The sequence below is a fragment of the Aquarana catesbeiana genome, linkage group LG11 (genome assembly GCF_042186555.1).
Source record: "Aquarana catesbeiana isolate 2022-GZ linkage group LG11, ASM4218655v1, whole genome shotgun sequence".
NCBI classification, from domain to species: domain Eukaryota; kingdom Metazoa; phylum Chordata; class Amphibia; order Anura; family Ranidae; genus Aquarana; species Aquarana catesbeiana.
In genome coordinates, this window is record NC_133334.1 from 269,126,815 (window position 1) to 269,140,397 (window position 13,583).

Genomic DNA, 13,583 nt, shown 5'->3' on the forward strand with positions numbered 1-13,583 from the left:
GTGATCCCATCGTAAAAAAACACTATGCTGTAAAACTCCGTAGAACTTTTATTCTACAATGCGGGGATAAAAAGGAAATTCAGATACATTTATTCACTGCAGAGGATCGGGGTTATCTTCAGGGCCAAAATATTCCAAGAACAAATGTTCAAATCCCACCTCGGTCCAGGAATTAAGGACACTTGATTTTGAGTTTATTTCCACTTTAAATTTATTTTTATTACAAAAAATAGTTTATTTTAATTATATAAAAAAGAGTTAATGTTGATTTTGAGTTTATTTACGCTTTTAATTGATTTTATTGGGCAATAATTTTTTTAACTGTATAATGATACTACTACTACTACTAATAATAATTATTATTAAACATTTATAATATATAAAAAAATATATAAAACAAAATGGAGAAAAACACACATGAAAAGGTGTGAGCCCATCGTAAAACCACTATGCCGTAAAACCACTTAGAACTTTTGTTCTACAATGTGGGGGATAAGAAGAAATTTCAGATACATTTATTCACTGCAGAGGATCGGGGTTATCTTCAGGGCCAAAATATTCCAAGACCAAGCGTTCAAATCCCACCACGTTTCGGGAATCAAGGACACTCGGCAGGTTGGCATTATACTAATACAAGAAATATGAATTTTTCACCCTTATGTTTTTTTTTTGTTTTGTTTTTTTTTTTTATGCTTCTGTTATTCTTTAAAAAAAAAAGGAAGATGCAGAAAGATATTGTAGCAAACAAAGGGTAATTGTTGGAGCCCAGATGTTGCTTATGCACAACAAGCAGGTTACAACGTTCCCACAGAGCTGATGAGCCCAATCAGTGCAATGATTAAAAATTGATTTTGTCCCTGTAATTACAGTATGTAAACTACTTAGCTTGGATTGCAAAGGAAGTGATTTTCTAATTACGTATATACTCTGGTGTCTAATGATTGGTTTTTTGAAGTAATGAAGAGAGAGGCCTAACGACTCCTTGGTGCTCTGTTGTTTAAGAAAGACCATCTTTAGAGTAAGCAGACAGTAGACAAAGACTTTTTCAATTGAATTCTCAACACTGTTAATGTGAGCGAGGAGTTGCTTATTAAAGAGACAGGAGGACAGGAGACCTGGCGGTTCTCGCCCGCATGCTTTTTATTACCATTTCGAAGAATAAACTTCATTCGGGTTCAGGGCGAGGTTTGTGAACTGCCGGCAGCTGAAGGATTTATCGTCCTGTTCAGCCAGTCTTGGCAAGAAGACCTCACTTTTCTCAGCTGCAGTCAGGCAATAAAGTCTGATAACAGAGCAACCCCTAGCCTGCTGATTGGACAATGAAAGAAAGTGCCAATCCCCAGTCTGCTGATTGGACAATGAAAGAAAGTGCCAGTCCCCAGCCTGCTGATTGGACAATGAAAGAAAATGCCATCCCAGAGCCTGCTGGTTGGATAATGAAAGAAAGTGCCAACCCCCAGTCTGCTGATTGAACAATGAAAGAAAGTGCCAACACCCAGCCTGCTGGTTGGACAATGAAAGAAAGTGGCAGCACCCAGCCTGCTAGTTGGACAATGAAAAAAAAGTGCCAACCCCCAGCCTACTGATTGGACAATGAAAGAAATTGCCAACCCCCAGCCTGCTGGTTGGACAATGAGAGAAAGTGGCAGCACCCAGCCTGCTGGTTGGACAATGAAAGAAAGTGGCAGCACCCAGCCTGCTAGTTGAACAATGAAAGAAAGTGCCAGCCTCCAACCTACTAATTGGACAATGAAATAAAGTGTCAACCCCCAGCCTGCTGGTTGGACAATGAAACAAAGTGCCAACCTCCAGCCTACTCATTGGACAATGAAAGAAAATTACATCTTCCGGCCTGCTGGTTGGACAATTAAAGAAAATGCCAACCCCCAACCTGCTGGTTGGACAGTGAAAAAATGTTCCAACATCCAGCCTGCTGATTGGACAATGAAAGAAAGTGCCAAACCCCAGGCTGCTGATTGGACAATGAAAGAACCTGCCGCCCCTCAGCCTGCTGGTTGGACAATGAAAGAAAATGCCAACCCCCAGTCTGCTGGTTGGACAGTGAAGGAACAGCACTACACTGAAGAGGTAGAGCATGATGAAAATAGAAATATGGATTGGATATACAGATTTCTGGACTGATGCATCACCAAAGGGGCTTGTAATGCTGTTTAGCTGGTCTTACAAATCCAGACAGCACACCAGAGTGGCTGAGCTCACTTTTTCAATGTAAAAGAGCAAAAGTAAGGAGTGGCAGGGAAGAAGAGGAGACAGAAGAAAGAAAATAAGGAAGGAAGGAGGGTTGGAAGAAAGGAATGAAAGAAGGAAGGAGGAACGAACAGAAGGAAAGAGGAAAGAAATGAAGGAAAGAAAGGAGCAAATGTAGGAAAGAAGGGGGAAAAGAGAAAAAGAAGGAAGTAGGGAAGGATGGAGGAAAGGAAGTAAGGGGAAATGAAGGAAGGGTGGCGAGAAAGAAGAAGAGAAAGAAGAAAGAAAGGAAAAAGCAAAGGAAAGAAGGAGAAAAGGAAGGAAGTAGGGGAGGAAAAAAGGGAATTAATGAAGAAAGAAGGAAGGAGGAACGGACAGAAGGAAAGAGGAAAGAAATGAAGGAAGGAAGGAAGGAGCAAATTTAGGAAAGAAGGGGGAAAGGAGGAAAGGAAGTAGGGAAGGATGGAGGAAAGGAAGTAAGGGGGAATGAAGGAAGGGAGGGGGGAAAGAAGAAGAGAAAGAAGAAAGAAAGGAAAAAGCAAAGGAAAGAAGGAGAAAAGGAAGGAAGTAGGGGAGGAAAAAGGGAATGAATGAAGGAAGGAGGAACGGACAGAAGGAAAGAGGAAAGAAATGAAGGAAGGAGCTAATGTAGGAAAGAAGGGGGAAAGGAGGAAAGGAAGGAAGTAGGAAAGGATAGAGGAAAGGAAGTAAGGGGAATGAAGGAAGGGAGAGGGGAAAGAAGAAAGAAAGGAAAAAGCAAAGGAAAGAAGGAGAAAAGGAAGGAAGTAGGGGAGGAAAACAGGAATGAATGAAGGAAGAAGGAATGGACAGAAGAAGTAGGGAATTAAGGAAGAGGGAAAGGAGGAAAGAAAGGAAGATAGCAAAAAATAAAATAAAGGATGGAAGGAAAGAGTGATAGAAGGAGGTAAAGAAGAAGGAAAGAAAGGAAGGTAGCAAGGAATAAAGAAGGAAGGAAGACAGGAGGGAGGGAAGGAAGAAGACAGGATGGAGGAAAGGAAGAAGACAGGGAAGACAGGAGGGAGGGAAAGGAAAAAAAAGCATCTTTAAAGCCAAAAACAATATATATATATTACTTAAGAAAACTGTGTAAAGTAAGATGTGATGGCAAACATGGGAAAAAAAAATATTTGGGGTTACCAAATATGCAGATTATGCCGTACATTTTGCGACTGGTTCTCTTTGAGTGGTTGAGCCATTTGGATCTTCCCTTTGGGTGAACCCGTCACAGTGGGGCTTTTTAGTCCCCTCAACCTTCAGATCCGGTAGCCGGAGGTCACTAAAGCAGCAGCGGAACTGTACCAAGACACGGGCCCCCCGGCCCCGGCGGGGCATTTAAGCGTGAATTTATTCCAACGTTGATTGGAAAGTGTAGTGAGTGATTTGAGACCCATAACCCAGGTAGCATGCTGTCATAATTAGGGGGTTGAGTTATTTAACACGATACGGCAAGACGCGGCAAATTAGACTGACTGGGCACGAAGTACACATTTGGGTATTTCTTCGCCAGCGATCGACATCCAGACGAAATGATTCTAAAGATGTCTTCCCATTAAACCAAACCAGTGTCTTCCCGGCGTGGGCCCAGCAAATCCAAATTTTTTTTTTTTTTCAGCAGTATTTTGAAACCTTTTTTTATTTTATTTTTTTTGTCATTCCCTCGGAAAGTTGGCCTATGATTGTGTCATTGTATCTTCCTTCCCCGAGACCTGCGTGAGTTTGCTCAATAAGAACGCTAGATTTTTTTTTCTTTCCTATTATTTGATTTTAAATGGATGCGATGGTGAAACGTCCCCGATTTTTTCACATCATTGTCCGCAAGGATGAGGATTAATAACCTCCTCATTGCGATGAAATTACAGGCTTCATCATAATTCGCAGAAGAGGGGACATCATTTTCAGAAGGCCTGGGTCTATTTAGGTCTATTTAGTTTTGCATAATCAGGCAGCCGAGAGGAGTTCACACTGCCGGTGATTGCCGATGAGTTTGCATTGGATTTTGGGGCTAGAAGAATGGAGATTTTTCTATCGTTAGCACAAGTGGCGCTAATTGGAAGGCGACGCTGTAAGCAGCCTAGTGCGCTCAGCAAAGAACCTGCCAAGACGGGCCTGATAGTGCGAGCATCACCCAATGCAACCAATCAGAGGGTTTCACTCTATTTTCCAATATAACTTAGAAGGCGTGTGATTGGTCCAGCATGGGCACACAGAAATGGTGGCGTCTCTGTAATATTTTATGCATTCAGTGTGCATGAAACTTGTAGGATTTGTGTGTTATCCGGAGTTCTGTCATAACAAGTCTTCTAATACTGAAATATAATCACATAAAATAAACGCGGAAGAGCAGGGGAGTATAACAATCCAAATTATCTACAGAATGCATCAGACTTTCTTTTCGATCTATCTATCTATTGTCTATATACTTGTCTTTCCTTCCTTCCTTTCTTTCTTTCATTTCTTTTCTATGTATCTATCGTCTATATACCTATCTTTCCATTCTTTCTTTCTTATCTATTATATACTTGTCTTTCTTTCTTTCTTTCTTTCTTTCTTTCTTACTTTCTTTCTTTCTTTCTTTCTTTCTTTCTTTCTTTCTTTCTTTCTTTCTTTCTTTCTTTCTTTCTCTTTCTTTCTTTCTTTCTTTCTCTCTTTCTTTCTTCCTTTCTTTCTTTCTTTTTCTTTCTTCTATATACTTGTCTGTCTTTCTTTCTTTCTTTCTTTCTTTCTTTCTTTCTTTCTTTCTTTCTTTCTTTCTTTCTTTCTTTCATATACTTATCTTTTCTTTTTCTTTCTTTCTTTCTTTCTTTTTTTCTTTCGTCTATATACTTATCTTTTCTTTTCTTTTTCTTTCTTTCTTTCTTTCTTTCTTTCTTTCTTTCTTTCTTTCTTTCTTTCTTTCTTTCTTTCTTTCTTTCTTTCTTTCTTTCTTTCTTTCTTTCTTTCTTTCTCTCTTTCTTTCTTCCTTTCTTTCTTTCTTTTTCTTTCTTCTATATACTTGTCTGTCTTTTCTTTCTTTCTTTCTTTCTTTCTTTCTTTCTTTCTTTCTTTCTTTCTTTCTTTCTTTCATATACTTATCTTTTCTTTTCTTTTTCTTTCTTTCTTTCTTTTTTTCTTTCGTCTATATACTTATCTTTTCTTTTCTTTTTCTTTCTTTCTTTCTTTCTTTCTTTCTTTCTTTCTTTCTTTCTTTCTTTCTTTCTTTCTTTCTTTCTTTCTTTCTTTCTTTCTTTCTTTCTTTCTTTCTTTCTTTCTTCTTGTCTTTCCTTTTCTTTCTTTTCTATGTATCTATCATCTATATACTTGGCATTCCATTCTCCCTTCAATATCTATCTATCTATCTATCTATCTATCTATCTATCTATCTATCTATCTATCTATCTATCTATCTATCTATCTATCTACTTGTCTTTCCTTCCTTCCTTCCTTCCTTCCTTTCTTTTTCTTTCTTTCTTTCTTTCTTTCTTTCTTTCTTTCTTTCTTTCTTTCTTTCTTTCTTTCTTTCTTTCTTTCTTTCTTTCTTTCTTTCTTTCTTTCTTTCTTTCTTTCTTTCTTTCTTTCGCATTCTATCTATCTATCTATCTATCTATCTATCTATCTATCTATCTATCTATCTATCTATCTGTCTTTCCTTCCTTCCTTCCTTCCTTCCTTCCTTCCTTCCTTCCTTCCTTCCTTTCTTTCTTTCTTTCTTTCTTTCTTTCTTTCTTTCTTTCTTTCTTTCTTTCTTTCTTTCTTTCTTTCTTTCTTTCCTATGTATCTATCGTCTATATACTTGGCAATTCTATCTATCTATCTATCTATCTATCTATCTATCTATCTATCTATCTATCTATCTATCTATCTATCTATCTATCTATCTATCTATCTATCTATCTATCTATCTATCTTTCTATCTATCTATCTATCTATCTATCTATCTATCTATCTATCTATCTATCTATCTATCTATCTATCTATGCTATCTCCATTTCTCGGACCTCAGAGAACTTTGCTCTGGGTAGAAGTCTATTGCCTTCCGATGATCTTCTAATCAGTAGAACATTTGAATAATCTTTGCTTTATAAATAGCAGTTTTGACCGGTTACGACCGGATGCTAAGAAACGATGGATGTTTTATGAATGTTTTATAAGTCAATTAAAATAGCTCCAAGAACTAGTTATGTCCAATGAAGAATGAAATGCCCGTCCTGTCCAGAAGAGACGAGGCCGGGGATGAGGATGTGAAGTCGCAATGAAGTCAGGCCATGATGGGGGGAGGGGTGTGAAGTCTCGCTCAGTCCCCAACACTACACGGTGGAAGCAGAATAATTTGATATTTCAGAAATCCACTTTATATCACTTCCAAGGGAATGATGAGACTATTTTTGTAAAAGCTACTGGGAAAGGCGAATATCATTGGTCAGTGAGGTGCTGGTATTCATATTACGACAGAAGGAAGGAAGAAAGGGAGGCGAGAAAGAAGGAAGGAGGGAAAGAGGAAATGAGGATAGGAAGTGCCAAAAAGGGCAAATAACAACATTGGTCAATGAGGTGCTTGGATTCATATTCAAGCCTACAACAGATAGAAGGAAGAAAAGAAAGAGAGAAGGAAGGAAGATAGGAAGGATAAAAGGAAGGAATGAAGGAAGGAAGGAGACAAAAAGAAGGAGGGAGGAAAGGAAAAACGTACAAAGGAAGAGGGGAAGGAAGAAAGGAAGGATGTATGGAAGAAAGGAAGGAGGGAAGATAGACAGAACGAAAGGAAGGAAGAACAGATGGAGGGAATGAAGGAAGAAAGGAGAAAAGGAAAGAAGGAGGGAGGAAAGGAAGGAGGGAAGGATGAAAGGAAGGAAAAAAGTAGGATGCAAGAGGGGAAGGAGGAAAGGAAGGAAGTAGGGAAGAAGGAATGAACAAAAAAGGAAGGAGGAAAGAGAGAAAGAGCAAAGGAAGGAAGGAAGGAAGGAGAAAAAGAGTAAAGAAAGGAAGGAGGGAAGGACAAAAGGAAGGAAAAAAGTAGGAAGGAAGAGGGGAAGGAGGAAGTGGGGAAGGAAGAAAGGAGAGACGATAGGAAGGACGAAAGGAAGGAATGAAAGATGGAGGAACAGAAAGAGGGAATGAAGAAAGGAAGGAAGGAAAGAAGGAGAGCAGAAAGGAAGGAAGGATGTAGGGAAGGAAGAAAGGAGAGACAACAGGAAGGACAAAAGGAAGGAGAAACAGAAAGAGGGAATGAAGGAAAGAAGGAGGGCAGAAAGAAGGAAGGAAGGAAAAAAGTAGGAAGGAAGAGGGGAAGGAGAAAAGGAAGGACGTAGGGAAGGAAGGAAGGAGAAAAGGAAGGACGTAGGGAAGGAAGGAGAAAAGGAATAAAGGAAGAATGGAAGTAGGGAAGGACGTAAGGAGGAAAGGAAAGAGGAGAGGTTGGTTATTATCGTCAAGGATGCTAGGGTCGCCCTACTGAACAAACCATTGGAAAATGTAGCTCGACATACCCAGACACTGATTCATTTTATGTTCCTAGCGGCAAAAATTGCCATTGCCACAGCATGGAAAAGCCCCGTTATTGACACGGCAATGATGGAACGCAAACTTACGTGGATCATGTAGAACAAAAAGATAGTGAGTGTTCTACACGAGAAAACAATCCCCCTTTGAAAAAATATGGTCCCCCTGGCTTGCCTACTTGCAGGTCCCTAATACTTAGAGATATTTTTCTAGACGACCGACGGTAGGTTCCCGGATGGATTTTCCTCCTCCTTATTCCGCTTCCTTCTTTTCTTTTCCCCTCACTGTTCTTTGCCAATCTTGGCATTGTGTGCTTGCAGGCCTTTTTTGTAACCCAGACTCTCTTGGGCACATTTTGGGGAATATGATGCCTCATATGGGATAGCTGCAATGGTGATAGTTGCAAGTGCCTTATTTATCGCACAATATGAATTAGAGGCATTATTGCCCGTCAATACCATTTCATTGCGATTAAGTTATAATAATGCTATGCTTCCAAGTCCATGATCTGCTATATATATATATATATATATATATATATATATATATATATATGCTCCATTAACCAGATGGTAACCCTTTTGCATTTATGTTATTCAAACACTCTAGTAGTAGCCTATAATAAGTTGATGTTTGCCTTAAACACAAGTTTATGTACATTAGAGGGCCCCACGGAAGACCTTACCTATGTGCTATGGTCCTCATCGATTTCTTGCAATGTCTTGCATTTGTATGTTTCCCCGTTACATGCTTGGAGCAGACGAGGATCGTTCGCTGTACCTTTAATTGATCCTTTTTTTTTTTATTTACTTGTTTTCCACAAAAAAAAACAATAAAAACTATTGAAACAGGAAGGAGGAAATGAGCAAAGTAGGGAAGGAAGAAGGGAAGGAGATAAAAAAGGAAGTAGGGAAGGTAGGAAGACAGGAGGAAGGGAAGGAAGGGAGAAAACAATATCTTTAAAGCCAAAAAAACAATATAAATGGTAATTTGGTAGCCTTGCCACTTAATGAAAAGAAACTGGAAAATTTCCGGTGACAGGGCCCCCTTAATACAAATTGCTCCATAATATGTTGGTGCTTTATTAGTAATAGATAATGATAATTAATACGTTATTTTTTGTTTGTTTAGCACTTTCCTGTAAGCCATTCAGTGAACAACTTTACACTTTTTTTTCATTTGTGACTTTTTTTTTTCTTTTAGGACCAGTTAAAGTCCTGTCTATGGCTCCTTCCATCTACTAGAGCTGAATTCAGTGGTCCAGGTGAGTGTGCACCGCCATTATAATAATGTATTCATATTTATTTATTATTATTTTTATTATTTTTATTATTATTGTTATTATTATTATTATATTTATGATTAAAAGGGTTGTAAAGGCAGAAGGGTTTTTATCTTAATGCATTCTATTACTAATGTGTGCAGCAGCCCCCCTAACACTTACCTGAGGTCCCTCTCTGTTCAGTGATGTCCACAAGTGTCTCAGCCATCCGAGATTCCCCCTCCTGATTAGCTGAGGCACAGCAGCGGCGCAGTTGGCTCTTGCTGCTGTCAATCAAAGTCAGCTAGCCAATCGGGAGAGAGGGGGCTGGGCCGGGTCGGGGCTTTGTGTCTAAATGGACAAAGAGAGCTGTGACTCAGCTTGGTACCCCCATAGCAAGCTGCTTGCTGTGGGGGGCACTGAACAAGAGGGAGGGATCACAGAAGAGGGACCCGAGAAGAGGAGGATCCGGGCTGCTCTGTGCAAATCCACCGAGCAGGTAAGTATAACATGTTTATTATTTTTATAGGAAAAAACACAAGACTTTAAAATCACTTTAAAAAGAGGAATATTCAGTTTAAGGTCTCCTCCATTGTCCTCTACCTATTTTGGCACGTAATTTTTGCGGCGGGGGGGGGAGTGGGTAACTAGTTTTGACAGGTACCTGATTCACTTCTGCTTGGATAGTCCAGGCGAAAGTTCTCCTCTCCCCACAGTCACATGTCCCTGAAGACTGCGGGACCCTTCACAAAGCACAACGCAGCTTACGCATGCGCAGTGAGCAGCAGGCTGTGAAGCCACGAGCTGTCTACAGTTAACATGCTGGCACTGGGAACCCTAATGCCCTTTTCACACTTGTGCAACTTGTCCTGCGACTCGGGGGCCTGCAAAGCCGCATGACAAGTCATTTCCCCATGATTTCCAATGATAACCATTCATATATGTGCGACTTCAAGTCATGCCGACTTCAAAGTAGTCCCTGTACTACTTTGGTCCAACTTTCATGCGAGTTGAGGTCCGTAGACCTCAAGTTTACACGGGCATTCCCTGAAATTGCACTAAAAGTCGCATCAAAATTGCACCCTCAAGGTCGCGGCAGTGTGAAAAGGGCCTAGGGCTAGTGAAAAACTGCTCCCCTAGCTATGGGAAACGGATCACATTCGTAGGAATGCCGACCACATCTCCCTCTCTGCAAGAGGCTATCGCACCTCCCACATGTACACGCTCAAAGACAGGCTGCTAGAGAAACGTTTGTCACCCTTGGTAACCACTCTATCTTCACGCCGTATAAACTCTCATATCGTTATATTCATATCTCGATGTGTTTAATGACCCAAGAAGGAGACTATGTCTGCCAGTTACTTGCATTACACCCCTTCAATAACCTCAAACCAGGCAACGTTCAAACATTTTACTTGAAGGATAAGTTAACATAATGACAGAAACAATGTACAGTCCATGATAAAGTGCCAACATCTCCTAAACTTCGGGCTTGTGGCTGCCCCAGCATACCTTTGTACTTATTGTGTCCATTGGATTGTCAATATTAGGCTTTGAGTCAGTTAAAGGAACATTGAAGCCCTGAAGAAGCTGCTGTCGCTGCGAAACGTGTAGGAATTTCTTTAATCTATCTGACTGCTGCCATGAGTGGTTTTTATGTTTGGTGGAAGTATATTGCCCACCTTATGTATAATATTTTTTAATGTTTTTTGTAATAAAGATATGTTGTTTTAGAATATATTTTGTATATTGGTGATATTAGACATATTAGGGGGCCGTCGCGTCTTACTTTTCTAGCTTTTGTATATACTTTTGATAAGATCCCTTCTTCTGCTGATACTCACCTTCACTTCTTTGGCTCTCCACCCACCTGCTGGAGCCTTTTGTGGTTGCTGCAGTGGCCGCCAGTGCTCCCCCCCATTCAGTCCGTCCTTCAGTTACCCTCCCCCCGTCCGGGCAGTCGGTTCACCTGTTCGATCGGTCCTTCAGTGAAAATACCCCCCCGTCCCCCCTTGCTTGGTCGATTGGCAAGCCACCTACCTCCCCCCCTCCCACGTCACTCGCTGGTCCACCCACCAGCCCCGCACTTACCCCCATCTAGGTTGCGGGCTGCTTCGATGGCTTCCCTCTGCATCTCCTCCTCGGCGACTTCCCTCTGCATCTCCTCCTCGGTGACTTCCCTCTGCATCTCCTCCTCGGTGACCAATATGGTCGCTTCTCCTCCTCCGCTTCCTGATTGGCCAGGAGGAGAAGCAGGAAGACACTAACGAATATTAATTTGCTATTGAAAAAAAGGGGAGGAAGGGGCAGGCGGGACTTTTAAGGTACCAGGAAGTAGAATAATCAATCAATTTAGAAAAATATAAATTTTATTTAAACAATTCTTTAAAATCGCAGTAAACATTTATAAGAATCTGGTATAATTTCTTTTGACATGTATAACCACTTCTTACTCTACATGTTTCGCTCAGAAGAGCTTCCTCAGGAGTTTTTTGGAAGTGTCGCATCAAGTATTATATATTATAAGAGAAACAACAATTGTAAATGATTATGATTATTAATTTGCTATTGTCACACAACTGGGTGGGCTCAGAGCGCAGTGCTCTGCGCCCTGAGCCCACCCTTTTTTTAAGCCAATCAGAGCCTCAGGCTCTAACCATGTGCTTAAAAAAAAAAAAAATCCCATTGAAATCCATTAGTCCTACATATATATTAGGAGCCGGGCGCATAGATTAGGGGGTGGCGCCCCTGTGCCCCTAATGGAGCGGCCGCCGCTGGATTGTTGGTAATAAGGGAGCATGTGACTCTCTCCCCTTCCTCCTACACTGCAGTGTATGGTGCTTGAGCAACCAATTACCGCCTATGTAAGAGCAGGGAGGCGGTCCTTGTCCCTGTGTAAGCTCCAATATTGAGCATACACATGGCCTCTTAGTCTGGCCTTTGTAGGCAAAGAAGGCAGTGGGGAAAGGTTGGTATCAACAGGAGGGGGACATGTTATCCAGAGGTGGTGCCACCTGGCCCCTGAATAGGGCTTCAGTAAAGAGAACCTGTCATTTTGCCCTGCATGCCAAAGTACGGGTTCATTTTGGAACTTCCTATTGTTTCCTGTTTCTTAGAAAGCCTAAAACCCAGTGACTGTAAATCAGATTTTTCCCCATCCATTAATACTATTAAGATGCGTCTCCCATCTCTCCCGCAGTATGAATGTTGGCCTTCTCCCTGCGCCCAGACAAACTGAACTGAATCTATGATTCTGCAGATGTACGCAACTGGGTGAGTTGAATATGTTACCACTGAAGGTGGTTTATTCTTCGATGTATGGAAATAAGTATTGATTTGTTTTTAGTTCTAAGGTAAAATGCTTCTTAAAAATTGTTGTGAATTGATTTGTTGGATGCAGGAGGCTTCATTGTGTTCAGACGGTTTTCATATTCCGAGCACCAAGGTGGTGGTCATGTGATCTGTTTCAACTGGCCAGTTGGTGAAAGGTCACCTGACTAAGTACATTCAGCAATTTTGCGACAGATCATGTGACCTGTAAAAAAGGGGAATGGGAGATCGTGTACCACATAAGTGACCACAAGCATAGGCGTGCGCACAGGGTGCGCCGGATGTGCCTGGGCACGCCCTAATCGCCTATTATTATTATTATACAGGATTTATATAGTGCCATCCGTTTGCGCAGCGCTTAACAGAATGAAGGCAGACATTACAGTTACATTACAATTTGGTACAAGAGGAATCAGTGTGCATTAGCATTATTGCTCTGTGTAGCAGCGGGGAGATGGGAAACATTTCCTTCTTACCGGCTCTGCCATCTTTCACTGTGGCGGCAGGGAGATCGAAGTGCCAGGGCCATAAACACCATATTGTCAAAAGTATTGGGACAAATAATTGGGTACTAACATTTATAGGTAAAGTTGATCCAAAGTCTGTTTGCCTCTCTGGGTAACAGGAAGAGATTTTTTCCCCTGCTGTAGCAAATTGGATCATGCTTTGCTGGGGTTTTTCACCTTCCTCTGGATCAACCGTGGGTATAGGATTGGGTAGATGGGATTGTATGATATTATTATTTATTTATGTATTTATTTTTATGGTTGAACTAGATGGACTTGTGTCTTTTTTCAACCTAACTATGTAACCTGCCTTTACACACACATGAACTTTAATGGCATCTCAGTCTTAGTCCGTAGGGTTCAATATTAAGTTGGCCCACCCTTTGCAGCTATAACAGCTTCAACTCTTCTGGGAAGGCCGTCCACAAGGTTTAGGAGGGTGTCTATGGGAATGTTTGACCATTCTTCCAGAACCCCATTTGTGAGGTCAGGCACTGATGTTGGACGAGAAGGCCTGGCTCGCAGTCTCAGCTCTAATTCATCCCAAAGGTGTTCTATCGGGTTGAGGTCAGGACTCTGTGCAGGCCAGTCAAGTTCCTCCACCCCAAACTCGCTCATCCATTAAAACCTCGAGCTTTTAGAACCACTTTAAAGTGGCTGGTGCTCAATATTTGGGGGGGGGGGGGGGGCAAACCAATATGACCCCCTGTGGGAGACAGACCGGAAGGCAGCGATCTTCCCTGCACGGGAGACAGCCTGGCCAGGTGGCGATCAACCCCCCC

The 13,583-nt window shown here is 41.2% G+C and overlaps 1 protein-coding gene across 3 annotated transcripts in view; it reads left to right on the forward strand.

Annotated features, from left to right (window-relative positions):
- The window catches only part of ZNF536 (zinc finger protein 536), a 556,044-nt gene that overhangs the window by 144,414 nt on the left and 398,047 nt on the right, over positions 1–13,583 (forward strand). For 2 of the 3 annotated variants that reach the window (XM_073605824.1, XM_073605822.1), the window contains exons 2-3: positions 8,908–8,968; positions 12,165–12,238. The gene's annotated coding sequence lies outside the window, so the exon portion shown is untranslated. The remainder of the gene's footprint in view (positions 1–8,907; positions 8,969–12,164; positions 12,239–13,583) is intronic. The other variant, XM_073605823.1, reaches the window with a different exon arrangement.